Source organism: Diabrotica undecimpunctata, chromosome 3 (genome assembly GCF_040954645.1).
Source record: "Diabrotica undecimpunctata isolate CICGRU chromosome 3, icDiaUnde3, whole genome shotgun sequence".
NCBI classification, from domain to species: Eukaryota; Metazoa; Arthropoda; class Insecta; order Coleoptera; family Chrysomelidae; genus Diabrotica; species Diabrotica undecimpunctata.
The window spans coordinates 142,354,237-142,369,856 of record NC_092805.1 but is presented as its reverse complement, the minus strand read 5'-3'; the positions used below and the strand labels follow the sequence as shown (position 1 = coordinate 142,369,856).

Here is a 15,620-nt window from a genome sequence, read left to right as displayed (position 1 = left end):
TGATTTAATTAGTTAAAAGTAGGCAGGTATAAGAAGAATATCTGTAGCCATATTTTAGTTCCTAAGATGGGACGTCCCGACTTAGGAAGTTTAACTTTGTCCCATCTTAAGAGATTTGCACCCAGTTTGTAAAAATCTTAACCGATATTAAACAAAAGCTTTAGTGGCAAATACTTTACAGTGAAATGCAATGACTATGAACTCTGTTATTGACTAATAACGTTAAGTTTCACAGATACTTACCATTAACGCTATATTCACTATAATGTTGTACGTAAATAAATTTAAAAAAATATGTAAACATTAACAACTTGTTCTGACGAACGCTACCGGTATGCTAGCCTCGTGTCGTTTACGTGACAATACGACTGAATAGCGAGCTTTCATTCTTCCAGTGCAGGTGTTGCCACTTGTTACAGATTTTCTAGAATTGTTAGTGTCCCTACTTGGGAACCGTCCCGTCTTGGTAACTCTCCCCTACCTATTAAAATACACTATTTACGAGATTAACGAAATGAAAAATACGTGACAATAAAGAGAACTAGGCATGAACGTGACGAATATTTTCGTAAGTTGCATGATAATTTTAGTTTTTATACAAATCTCAAACAAATAACCGAAATATTAAAGCACAAACTGTTTGTGATGATCTCAAAGTAAAAACGAAAAATTCATTTCAGATGAAAATTATTTGCAGAGTGTATGGAAAACATGCTATACTCGGTTCGCTATTCCCAGTCCGAACTGTCTAGTGAATTTAGTAATTATTTTTTTGCGAAGTTAGTTACTTTTTGACAGGCTAAAAGTGGCTGGAAATTAGTATACAACCAAGCACACGTACTTATAGCCAATGTTAATAGTAAACAAACTAAATAGTAAGTAAAATAGAACTTTGAGAATTACTGACAATCAATATTTATTTATCTGCACCATATAATAAATAGGTATGTTAAATTATAACAACTAAAATATATTTTGTAAATGTATACTACCCAAAATTTGATGGGTTTAGTATACACTTCCACTATTTACAATAATTCTTCTTTTTTTTTAAAGAAAGAAGTCTGCAATGGTAGGATACTTGAGCTATTAATACTGAGAAGTAGGAATTGTTGTGTTGTAGGTTTCCGACAATGAATCTGTCAAAATATGCCCGATCTAAGCGAATTGAGTATACAAATATCTTCCATGATAACAAACAAGTAATATCCTCCCTAATCAATCTACTTGATAAGTTTGTTCAATTGGATATATTATATATATATATATATATATATATATATATATATATATATATATATATATATATACATATATATAAATCTTTTGGTCACGAGGATATTGGTCAAAGAAGAAATAATAAAAGGAAATCACAGTTCCATTCCTATATTTGAAGACGTTTCGCTTATTTAATTTACAAGCTTCATCAGTTCATTCTAAAAGAATACAAGGTGGTAGTACAATCTAATATTCAAAAACCACTGAACCCATTGCAATAAAATTTTGTGAAAGTGTATTTGTTGGTCCAGCTTAGGAGATTTATTTTTTATCTCGATGAGTAACCCTAATTTTTTTTAATCGTTAATTTAAGATGTTTTATACCACTTCACCTCTACAGTTTTAGTTAATTTGATCCGATTGTTAAGAAAATAATACTACCGCAGAGATAAACCGCAGAATGTGCACGGCCAACAGATGCTATTTTGGGCTCAATTTCCTCCTTAAATCCACAATTATATCGAGATATACAAAAATAAAACTACAAAACAATAATGCGCCCAGTCCTAACATATGGTTCAGAGACCTGGACTTTGACAAAAAATAATGAAAACATGTTAGGATGTTTCGAAAGAAATGTACTAAGGCGAGTCTATGGAGCAGTGAATGACAATGGAGTGTGGAGAAGACGATAAGTACAACTTCGAACTTTATAGAATATACTAAGAACCTGAGTACATAAAACATATTAAGATAGGACGTCTGAGGTGGATAGGGCATGTAATGCGAATGGAATAAAATAACCCAGCTAGAAAAACTCTCATTGATAGACCCATTAATCAGAGAACAAGAGGAAGATCCAGAACAAGGTTCCTCGATAACATCGATGAAGACATGAGAAATATGGGAATACGTACCTGGCGGAAAAAGACGATGGATAGGGATGACTGGAGAGAAATTTTTGAGGAGGCTAGGAACCACGCAGAGTTGTAAAGCCAGTATAATGATGATGATGATGATGATGATGATCCGTTTGTTAAAAGTTATTTTACGATATTTTATAACTACATCTAAAATATCACAAAATGACGTTTATCAAACGTTATTTTATGTTTTTATAACTTTTTTTATAATAAATCGAGAACGACTGAATCGATTTGGCTTATTTTAGTTTTGAAATAATTATTTGAAGTCCTAGGAAGGTCTAATAGGTGAGAAAATATGATGAAATTATAAGAAGAATTGTTGAAACAACTGTTTTATTTTCCCATAACAACAATTACATTACACCCTTATACAAAATGTTTTATAATACTCTACCTTTACTACAGTGGTAGTTCATTTAAAAATAAACTGACGTTTAACAACTAACCTCATAACTATATTCGCTCCGTGAGTGACTGACGCGATACCTACCGCCTTCATCTGAAAGTTTTGGACCTCCCAATTTGAGGTTAAACATTATGTTAAATACATACGAAATTGACAATTATTAATAATTAGTTTTTTAACTATATTTTTTCAGTTTCTGTACAAAATAAATGTAGTATTGAAAACTGGGTTTCTAAAAATTCATCATAATTTATCTTTTCAACCCCAAACGGAAAAGAAAGGGAGAAATCTAGTAAGTACTGGCAAATTAAGTTTGTCATGTGGAAGAGCATGTAATTTAAAAACAATAATAGTGTAATAAATAGTGTAGTAAATAGTAATATGATATAAAAGCTAAAGTCATCAGGCAGGCTGCAGTAAGCTTGAAGCCTTATGAAATATCATTTAAGGTAAATTATTTAAATATTTCCTATTTCCATTGCATAAAAATGAAATTATGTGATATTTACTTTTTCATATTATATAATAGCACGAATCCATCTTTTTCTTTTCTCTAATTTATATGTAAAGTACATTCGTTTACCAAATTCCCAACTGTAAACATGAGCACGTGTTGATATTCGCCATCTCATTCAAGAGGCTGTTAAATATAATTTATTACCTTAAGCCAGACAGATTCTCATGTTACAGATCCAAACTTGCCAGCATTTTAAATTCAAATTGTATCGTGTTGATTTTTAAGTTAATATATTGTGTTATATTTATGTTTTAGTTATTGTTAAGTTATTTACTGGTCGTGTTATTTTTTAGATATTAGTTTAATTGTGATATAATGATTAAATTTCAAGAAATTCTTACACTAACAGTTTCAAAAGTAAATATTTTTAAAAATCATATGGTACACATCAGTACGACCCTGTTTGGCTTGCAAGTGCTTCTATTGACAATTGGGAATTTGTAAAATGAATACGGTATAATCTTTGGAAACCTATAAAAACTACACTCACTATTTTTGCTATTATTAGCACAATTCAATACGCAACATGTATTTGCACCCATTTTTTATAAAATGTATGCGTAAAAAGATAGGTCCAATTTTGTCATATTTCGCCGCTACGCACGCTGGCATCATTTCAAGGTACCCCTACCATGGTTACGCACGGAGCGAATACTTTTTTCGTTTCGCATAAACTGGAGAAAATATGATGAAATTGTTAGGAAAATCAGTTTTATTTTCCCATACAAACAGTTATAATATACTGATCTTTACCATATACCATCAGATATCAACTTTTATTAGTATATGAAGTGTTTTAGAAAAATGTGATTTTTACTCAAGAGTAAAATATTTTTATTTTTGAGAGAATTATGTAAGTATGATTAGAATTAAAAGTAATTTTAAAATGTTCAACATTGTTTATTTACAATAAAAAACAATTTTTCAGCATTTTCTCTGCAATAAAGTTAAAAAATATATATATATTTATATATATATATATATATATATATATATATATATATATATATATATATATAAGTTTGTGAATTACTTCAGTACATTTTAACAATTATAAATGTATTAGAATTCTAAAAAAACTTAAATTTTAAAATCTACTGAGAATGTTAAAAAATGTTAAAATCTAATTGAGTATACTAAATGCATAAAATTTTCCATATATATATTTTTATCGTAATTTTAATATATTTTAACTGTAATTTATGATCATTTAAAGTTGTTGAGTTCCGCCAAATGTAGGCAACTTACAGTTGTTTACTCAGAAAATTGTTAGATGGTGGGTGAACAGCACATTTAGTACTCAAGCTGCCATTAGACGTTCATAGCAAACCAAATATAATATGTAACATTAAAAAAGAGGTGTAATGGTTGCAGTGATGCAAACGAGTTCAGGTATTATTTGGGATAAATCTGCTAAACCCTATTCCTTTTACAAATTCCCAATCGTCAATAGAACCACGTGTAAGCCAAACGTGTAAAAAGATTTTTAAAAATATTTACTTTTGAAACTGATAGTGTAAGAATTTCTTGAAATTTAATCATTATATCACAATTAAACTAAACTCTAAAAAATAACACGAACAGTAAATAACTTAACAATAATTAATAACATAAATATAACACAATATATTAACTTAAAAATCAACACGATACAATTTGAATTTAAAATGATCGCAAGTTGGGATCTGTAACATGAGAATCTGGCTGGCTTAAGGTAATAAATTATATTTAATAGCCTCTTGACGAATGAGACGGCGAATATCAACACGTGCTCATATTTACTGATGGGAATTTGCTAAATGAATTTACTTTACGGCTAATAAGGATTCACTCGAAGCATTACATGAAGTGTGCAAGATTTAAACGACAACGACAAACTATTCAGTGATGCTGTATTACCACTGTCTGGTGACTTCCAACAGACATTACTGGTTATTCCTCTCTTTAGATATGCGGATAAAATTAATGCATGTTTAACACAATTGTTTTTATGCTGAAATGTCGAAACAGTTCAAGTGCAAAATAATCTTTCGACGCAAATATTTTCCAAATATTTGCTAAATATTGGAAACGGTAAAATAAAACTGCATCGAAATATGCAAGGAGATTTAAAGGAGAAATAGAAAGATAGTGCAATAGATACCTTTTGTACTACACAAAAGGGGAGTGGCATGTTATTCCTTTTATAAACGTGCAGAATGTAATAGACAGCACCATTCATTGCTATACATAGCATAAGGTCGGTATGATAACAGAAGAAATTTAGAAATCAAAAGACCACAAAATAGACCCAATTCTAGTAGGTCAGAAGATCGATATGATAACAGAAGAGATTCTGAAAACAGAAAGCCACTAAATGGACCCAATTCTAGTGGGACCAGAGGTGACAACAGTTACGAGGGATTTTCAAGGGACGAGAGAATACCGTGAGCTGTCTAAGTCATCAAAATGAAGAAGTGCTACTTGCAGCACAAGGTATTAGTACCAGTAAGAGACTAAAAGAAAGCTTGCAGTTGATGAGAGTGTTGATTAATCAAAACTGACAAGATAATCAAGACAATAACAATAAAGACTGTCCACGCTCAGATATCTGGAATTGAGAATAAGGACCAAAAGACATCGAAATTGCGCGTAACATTAAACTTAAAATCACATTTCAAAAATAAATTTGAAATGGAGACCGAACCACTTGTCTTACAAAAACTAACAAAGAATCTCTAGGCGACAGATAGATAGACTAGAGATTCTGAAATACCTAAAACTAAAGTTGTAAAAAACTATAAATATTCAAAAGGTTTTGGAATTGGTTGAAACAAACGTCAATGAACTAACTCCTGATGATGATTTCAAGGATTTGAAGCCAACACAAGCTTCAAAAGAAACTGAATTGCTTACACTTGATAGTCACATAAAGCAGTTCAAGAAATTTCTGAAATAGAGGATACAAACCAAATTGCAATTAGCATTATTGTTTAAAAGACATGCAACACACAAGGAACATGCAACGAATGCCTAATACAATGCAATTTAGCTGATAATTTCGTTTTGATCATTTAAACTAACTGCGTATCTGATTCATTAAAAAATCGTTGGCAATGTAAATAAAGCCATCCGGAAACCCAATATTAAATTACCCCTTTCCCTTATTTAATATAAAAACTTACTTCTACTACGTTTGAACATTCTGTCGAGTTCCTTATACGAATCTTGGAAGCCTCTAACAAACTTGGGGAATTCGTTTTATCAGATTATATTTTTCCTTGCGATATATCTAACTTTCTGTTGGATAAATCAATGACAGAAAACAGAATTGCCTTTAAATAAAAAAATCTAGCTGAAATTTACAAGCAAGATTGGATATAATCTTTTGCCGTGGAATATTCGATATTTTCGAATTTAGTTTTAGAGGTAAAACGTCTTCGACTATAAAATTGCAGCCATAAACTAAGTGAACATATTTATCGAATCCGCTTGAATTGCATTTTTATACATGTATTTGCAGTAAATTCAGAAGGTGAGCAATCAGTTATAAAACTGCAATGTCAAGACTAAACTTTATTTGCTATTGCTATTCATTTTTTTAGAAGTAATGTGCATTACAATTACAGAACTAAATATTAAATAAGTATGTCAGGATAAAAAAGCCTAAATAAAATATTTCTTACAAAAAATGTTCAGAATTTGTGCGAAATGATCTACGAAAGCTGTATAAATAATTGAAGAATAAAAATAATTATAAACCGGCTTTTATCCTTATTTAATATGCAAATAACGATTAAACGATTGAAACTATTATTCATTATCTGAAAGTATTCTTAAATAGCGATCTTTATTCATAAAAAAATCCCAAAGCTGATGAGATTTTTTTTGTAGAATATTCATCTCTTTCCAACAATATCCAACTTCCCCAATCCACTAACACTAAAAACTTTAGTTTTTATCAAAAAACGACATGATTTTTCAGTTCTTCTTTATATACTACCAATTATAGAGGTACAATATAAGTTTAGCTGGCTGTATACCATGTATCACAAAAAATTTTATTTCAAATCCTTTATAAAAAGTATATACTAAAATACCCAAACGAACTATATCACAAATACATTACAGAGCGTTTTCGGAATCAGTTGTTATCAACAGGTCCTCGAAGACACTTTGTCTCAGGACCACGTAATCTATGTAGAGCCATACGTTGCCATGTTACCAATTCCAACGGCAACTTAAACATCCTAATTTATAATAATATATAATGTAACATATCTATAAACTAATAACATTTAAAGGGTTTTCACCCATATATTTTAGTGGCTCATAGCATGTATACTTTGTTACACTGATGATGGAATTTGCATTCCGAAACGTTTATTATATACCTTTTATAAAGGATTTGAAATGAAAAAAATTTTAAAGTATCATTTAATAAAAAAGTTATTGTCGTTAAAAGTTTTGCGTCTCAGTGTTCCTACCACTCCCCTATCTCCTTAATTTTTTCCAAATTTTTTGAATGCATAGTTTGTCTTTTGGGGCGTGCAGATCATCCTTAATACTTAAATCACTTGAGTGTTGCGGATGATATTGTTATTACAGCCGAGAGTTAAAATGAAGCTTACAAAATGATGGAAGAAAGCAGAGGATAGAGAGTAGTAGAAGATGAAGCAGACATATGTCCGACAGTGGATGCAAGAGGTTGACAGATGATGATAATGTAATGATTTGAATGGTAATTGTGTGTGCTAGTTTGCTATATACGTTAGTTACATTTAAGTTATTATAACGTTATAGGTAACAATATTTATTAACATTAAAAAATATTAGAAATATTTTACTTCATATGAAACAAAAGCTTAAACTGATATCTACAAAATGAAATATAATGTATACTCATTTAAACGGGTAGATTACAGAGAACCGCACTCTCTTACATACTTTCCTACCTTTTTTACATTTTATTTGATTTTTAACTGACACCCTTATTTGTAATCCATCTCTCTTACACCAGCACATTTTGTTCTGGACGGGTAACCAAGCCCAACAAGAATTTTATTCGTTTGTGTATTTTTCAATGCAGTCGACGTAACTCGCCCTACATTTACACAAAAAACAAAAAGGTACAAGGACGCCATCATGAATAATTTATGTAACCTAAATTGGATTAGCCCGAAGATGTAGGTATCCCCGCTCAATTTTATTTCAAATTCAGATTATCTACTTGGAATCATTAAATCAAATACTTTTCACGAGATTGAACACGTTTTAAGCCAATTTGTAATTTTAAGTAGGTTTTGTGGGAGTTATATAAAGGAACGGGTGAATATGAGAGAAAAAACCTGGTATGGAATATAAAATAATAACTCAAATAAAAGTAAAAATATGATGTATTTGAAATGAATGGTAGTTTACAAGTTTGCCTTCGTTTGTTTCTATTTTAGCATTTATTCATTAAGTGCTTGTCAACTATCATATTTATTTGTCTTCTATGTCCTTTTGTGTCTGCTTGCAACCTTTTACTGTAGGCTTGTAACAAAATATTAAGATTATAACACGCTATTTTAAACCAAAAAACTGGGCAATATAGAACGCTGATAATTCATTAGTAACAGACATGGACGAAGTAATACAGGTATAGTATTTTTCATATAAAAATGCGTGCACGTCATTCAAGATTTACGACGTCAGAACCCCACAGTGTTGCCAAAACATCAGAATAGTAAGTAAGTGAGGAATATTTAAAACGTCAACTATTTGTCAAACTATTATATTAACAGTAAATACACTTAGTTATAAGATTACTGCAACACACTAAAATACATACGAAAACATTTTAATATAAAATTATATATTCTAAATTTTAAACTTACCACTTTTAGAGCATTAATAGTAAAAACGTCCCGCCATTATTTCTTTTTCAAAATAATATATCTTATATGAAAGCTTATCAGCTTTCTACAGACTATTTAGTTGTTTTAACCCTTTAAAACAATTTTGCCACACGCTGAAGTGTCAAAAAGTTGAAGTATTTCCGTATCAGTTGCGTACAATTGTCTAATATATTTAATTAAAATTATTATTTTGTGGAATATTAGACTTATAGAGTTATTTCATAAAATTTATATTATTAATAATAACAAATGTTTTGGTTATTTAATCAATATAATTCTAAAATTCCCAATATAATGATGATTACATTTTTCTGATTATTATACCATGTTGACGTCACTTTATATAAATTGTGACGTGCACGCATTTTTATATGAAAAATACTATATGACATAATTACTGTGAAGAACTATATCCGAGCGATAGTCGGATATAGCACAATATAAACCTAGTGTAGGTGTAATTCCATCTTCAGTGTTAAAAAATATGGGGAAGACTGGTGTAGAAGTTGTACACCTTATGTCAACTCATATGGACAACCATTAAATGGCCTACTGACTGAAAAACCTCTGTAATTGTTCCCTTGCATACAAAAGGTTCCACCGCAGAATACAACAACTATAAGTTAATCTCATTGATAACACATGCATATAAAATCCTTCTACAGATAATACACATTGGATTAGATTAATTTACCGCTAGACAAATCTGCTCCTGAACAAAGAGGATACTCCTGGGAGTATCCTGGGATACTCCTGGGATATCCCAGGATACTGGATATTTAGGACACCCGTATACAATAGACTCGAAGGCTACATTGGTCAGTACTGGTAGATTATCGGCCGTGCCGTTCTTATAGGTAAGTAACACAAGAAAAAATAGATACAAAACAGAAAATAAGAAACATTGAACAGAACAACCCTTCAAAAGAAAAGGGGCGCCGCTATTTTTAAATATTAGAATATTTAGATTAGCGCGATGCTTCATACTAGGTATATTTTCTGTATTTTTAAAACTAAAATAATCTTTTTAAAACTGAATAAAGTAATTTTATTATTTATGTATAATTTATATTTTAAATAAATTATATTAAAGTAATTCAGTAAATTATTATGTTTGCTCCTAACGCCAACTTCTAACGTATTAACAAAGCATACGTTCTTTACTTGTGACAACTGACAGATCTGTCAAATTCAAACGGAATATTAAATTAATAATCTATCTATATAAAAGGCTAGGACGACAAGTCACACTGTTTGTCCGGTAAGGTAACTACGCCACCTAGGTAAGAAATTTGAAATACTAACATTTAACATTTCATTCATATTTTGTTCTTGAAACTATACGTTTAATTAATAATGCTAATAATATTAATTAAATATTATTATAACGGATAATACGATTAATTTTTTTCGTAAAATTGACAAAAATATTATTTGCTGAAATTTTGAGATAAGATTTAAGGAACAAAATAATTTAAAGCTTTACGTTAGTTTAGATTTAAACACCTAGCGCCACCTAGGAAAGAAAGCTGAAATACGAACTGATACAAATAAACTTATCTGACAGATAAAATGTAAAATATTTATTTCGCAAATAAACTATCGAATGTCTGAATAAGAAGTTATCTGAAAGATAAATTCTGTTGGTAGTTTGTTATTTTGTTGTAGGTTATCGCGAAATCAAAAATATAACCTAAATATTGTTGTTTATTGTGGGTGAGAGACATGGATCCGGTATTAGAAGATTTAATGAAATCAAAGAGTATAATGTTTTGTTTATAAAGAATATAATATTTAAGGCAGAATCGACCATTTTAATTTTTGTAATGATAAAGACTTTTTTAAGAGGTTTAGATCAAGTAAACCGACAGTGATCTATATTGTTAGTCCAGTAAATAAAAGTGAAATACGGCGATACTCTTTATTTTTTCGTGTCACCACCAAATTGCATGAAAATTTGGATTTAGATTCTACTTACCCTCCACTTCACTTTTGGACTTGGTTGCTCTTGGTTGCTTTTTATTTTTTAGGGTTGAAAACGACCCATATTAGAAAAAAATCGTATAGTAGTAAATTCAAGCAGTTTGTAATTATTTAATTATACAGTGACCAAATATACTTCAGCAGTGCCCAATAAGATACGTTATTTTATTTTATTTAGCGTATGGCAGTTCGACACATCTACAATATTACAATAAACGGTAAAATTGACTCGATGTGCAAATAGGGGTGTAGAGCTAGTGTTCGCTAAATTAACTAGCAACTACTGGCTGTCAGACAATCTTAGTATCTCCTGACCACGACACATAAAAGTATAAGATACGTTAGAAAGTAATAAGCCACACCGGCGGCAATACCGGCAGTGATCAATTACAAATGTTTATCTTTATTATTTCTATATTCGCCGTAGAATTACTGACCGGACCCCAAAAATTCGTTTGATTCAATTGAAATCGTATTTACCTTACCGTCGATATAAAACTACTGATAGTTTTGATATTTCACTTATTTTAGGTCAAAGAACGTCAAAGAAAATTTAAACTAGAGTGTCTTAATTTCAAGCAGACGGATACAAGTATTTAAGAATTCCTGAATATTAGTTCGTGGTTCCAGTCTCTAATATTAGCAGTGGTCTTGAGGATCTACCTGCCTGTTGTCAGGAATTAAAAAGATTAAATTAGGTCAACACTTGAACAAACTAAGCTGAACAATCTAATGATAATGTGTACAGAAAGTAGTATAACCCTAAAAATGAGCTTTGAATATTTAATTAATGAGTTTGCTTAAACAAAATGTAGAAAAAAAATGTATGTTTCTAGTTGAATAATTTCCAATAAACACAAAATTTATTTAAGCGTGATATTTTTTTATAATTTAACCCATTTTACCTAGAAAAGAGTTATGTTTAATATCAAAAAGTATCTTGTATATAACAAACTAAAACTTTTATATTTAATATTTATAAAAATTTATTTTTTTTTTAATACAATAATACTTAATACTTAATTTTGTTGATAATGCGCGATTTTGAAACGTCTAACACCATTGGAGGACCATTTTGTTTGGATTATTTCTGTGATGAGGGGCGTGAATATCTCGTAAGTACCCTATACACGTAGGTTCATGCCGCGTCACTTGCTAACCGCGAGCGTGCCACAGTATGGTCATTTCCTTTACTAAATTGTGTAATTAACCAACTTGAAAAGGAGATTTAAGTTCCATTTTTAAATTCCTATAAGCAGCATTAAAGCATACTCTTGTCAAATTTGTGTCCCCCCCAGAATCCTTGGGACAGACTGATAAATCAGTGTGAGAGTGTCTACTCACCTGGGGTAGTTTCCGTTTTGTTTTAAAATCTGACATTTGTAAGGGTTTTTGGCTAAGTTCAATGCCACGCAAGCCACTGCGTGTTGGCAAGGTTTCAGTTTCAGCCGCCCACTCTGGGAACAGACGCTGTTTGCAGCCGCCCACTCTGGGTCAGACGCTGCTGCTGTCGCAGTATCACAGCCGCTTAACTCATAATGTGAGTGACGCCTGTGAGTATCTGGAATTAAGCCTACAGGATTTTTACTTCCCATAGCCTTAATCCAGTAATGACATTACTGCTGCCTAATGTCATATCCTCAGTTGATCCGCGGGTACTTATTTGGCAATGCCTTATTCGTACCTGTCCTGCATATCTGCAGGAACTTTCCCTATCAGCCATATGGGACGTGCCGTGTCGAGGTTGAGGACATCCCCCGTCCAGTCTGTCTTCCGTGGAGTACAGAAGAGCCCCTACTCAGTTCAGAGCTCCTCCTCCACGAAAGCTAAGACCGACACGGCACGTTCATTACCGTTCTTGAGTATGCATTTAAAAGACTAACATGGCAACAGAAAGGAATATCCATCGATGGAGAAAGATTAAACCATCTACGTTTTGCGGACGATATCGTGCTTCTGTCAGATAATCTGGGAGAGATCAAAGACATGCTCCAAGAACTGAATTACATACTACAAGAAACTGGGCTGGAGATAAATTTCGAGAAAACCAAAATGATGACCAATATGGTTCCCAGCGAAGAGATACAGATCAATAACAACAAGGTAGAATTAATCGATAAATACACATACTTGGGTCATGAAATCAGAATAACCAGAGACAACCAAACCTGCGAGCTAAATAGACGAATCACGTTGGGATGGGCGGCATATGGAAGGATGAGAGACATTTTTAAAACAAATACTCCAATTCACCTGAAAAGGAAGGCATTTAACCAATGCATCCTACCAGTCTTGACCTACGGAGCAGAGACCCTAACTTTAACGAAAGCTACTGCCGAAAAACTGAGGGTAACACAAAGGCGAATGGAGAGATCAATGCTGGGTCTGACCTTGAAAGATCGCGTGAGAAATGAGGAGATACGCCGACGAACTGGCGTTGACGATATTATACTGCGAATCAATAAACAAAAGTGGAGGTGGGCTGGACATGTTGCTAGAATGGAAGACGGAAGATGTACGAAGAGATTATTGGAGTGGAGACCAAGAGCCGACAAGCGAAGTCGAGGCAGACCACCCACCCGATGGACCGACGACCTAAGGAGAATAGAAACAAACTGGATTTCAGCAGCTAGAGATAGAGAGAACTGGAGACGTTTGGAGGAGGCCTATATCCAACAATGGATGTGAAAACGGGGCTGGATGATGATGATGATGATGAGCAGCATACCATAGAACAGGGGTCACCAAATATCGGGCCGCGGTCCGTATCCGGACCGTGAGCTTGTTTTGTGCGGACCGCCGTTAAATTTAAAAGATAGTAATAAAATCAAATTATAATCAAATGTGAATATATAAATATCCAAATGACCATTTGAGCTTCCTCTTGGACACAGAAAACGTAGCAACCATCGCATTTTTGGCGGATATCTTCAGACATCTGAACTTCTTAAATTTAAAATTACAATGCAAGGGAGAACTTATTTGTGAACTTCTGTCGAATATTAGAAGTTTTTCTAAAAAGATTGAACTTTTTTCTGAGGATATTAAGGCAGATTTTTGGATTTTCCACTCATTAAATCCGTTTGTGATAGTAATAAAGATATTGATGTTACCCAGTTCTCACGTTTTATTAATGAACTTGATTTGAAATTTAAAAAACGATTTGCTGATTTCCACAAAATTGAAGATGTTGTGCAACTGTTAAGCTGTATTTCACTCAAGCCTAATAGTGTATGAACCAGCGAAGCAGCAGACGTTTTTAAGAGTAACAAAGCTGCCCTTCAGATGGAAATGACGGAGTATCAGGAAGATTCCGGTTTAAAGGAGGTTTATACACAAGTTCTAAACTCAGAACTAAAATCTTTGGCAATAAAACTGTGTACTATGTTTGGCTCAACTTATGTGTGCGAAGCCGCTCTTTCAAAAATGAACTTTATTAAAAATCGGTAGAGATCTTGGTTGATAGATGAACATCTCGGCTCCCTAATGGGAATCAGTTGTACTCAATGACGTACTAACCTTACTCCAAATTTCAGACAGGTTGTACAAAATAAAAAGTGTCATTTTTCTTACTAATAGTTCAATTTTGTAAGGAGTTTTACCTTATTTTTATACTTATTGTAATCATTAATTTTGAATTTAATTAAACTAATGTAAAATTTGTTATGTGCGTTATTTTATGGAAACTAATATAGAAAAGATAACATGGTAATTACCATTTTGTATAAATTTATAACTTTTAAAATATTTTCAGTAATACTTTACAATACTGCTGTGTTCAAAATGTACTGATAATAATATCAAAACAATCAGTTACTGTAACAGAAAAGTATTCAACTGTACAGTGGCCAAAAAAACATTGAGATATTAGTTTGCTTTTCCATACTTATATAGTTTTTTTATTCGCCGTAAAATGTACAGAAATGCAGTTGTAAAGTAAACAAAAGCTTAAAACATAATGACGGTATTAGATTTTTGTTTTGATACAGGACAGCGACAGCCGCTTATACGTATTTCGACCTCTTTAGGTCTCCTCAGAGCGGTACAGCCACTACTCTACAGCCACTACTATTTTAATTCGGTTTCGCCATGTAGAAATCGTTTAATTTCTCTTTTTGTTAAACAAAAGCTATTTAAGGTAAGCTGTTACTAATATTTAAATGTTTAAATAGATTTAGATATGTTTAATAAAATTGTTGAACACTATAGTTGCAGAAAGAAAACAACCAGAAACAGTAGCATTAAATGATTAAATTAAGTTCTAATATACAAATATTTCAAAATACGCCGCAAAAATTTATTAATCAAAAACGGGAGAAAAAACAATATTATAGCTTTAAAACCATCTTTTTCCTTGAGTTTATTTTATACCCATTATTAAAAGATGTGGCCTAGTTGCCTGGTTTCAACTCGTAACCAGGATGATCTCCTGAGGGGGGGGGTACAACTACTGGTGGGTTTCTGGGTAACCCCTCCCTCGTTGCGCCACTGCCTGGTTTAGTGCTGAGTGTCCGGACCGCGAAAGTGTAGTAGGTTTTCGACACGGACCCTCAGGGAATATAATTGGTGGCCCCTGCCAAAGAACATAAAAAATTATAGACAGACAAGCGGTAGCAGTCGTAATACATCCGTTAGGTATTTAATTTTTGAACCGCGTTCGGAGGTAGTAATTTCTTGCTTATCATTTATCA

The 15,620-nt window shown here is 32.1% G+C and overlaps 1 long non-coding RNA gene across 1 annotated transcript in view; it reads right to left on the bottom strand.

Annotated features, from left to right (window-relative positions):
* LOC140436190 (uncharacterized) overlaps window positions 1–6,246 on the bottom strand; it is a 29,156-nt gene extending 22,910 nt beyond the window's left edge. Inside the window, exon 1 of the long non-coding RNA XR_011950263.1 lies at window positions 6,232–6,246. This is a non-coding gene — a long non-coding RNA (uncharacterized lncRNA). The remainder of the gene's footprint in view (window positions 1–6,231) is intronic.
* Window positions 6,247–15,620: the final 9,374 nt, after the last annotated feature.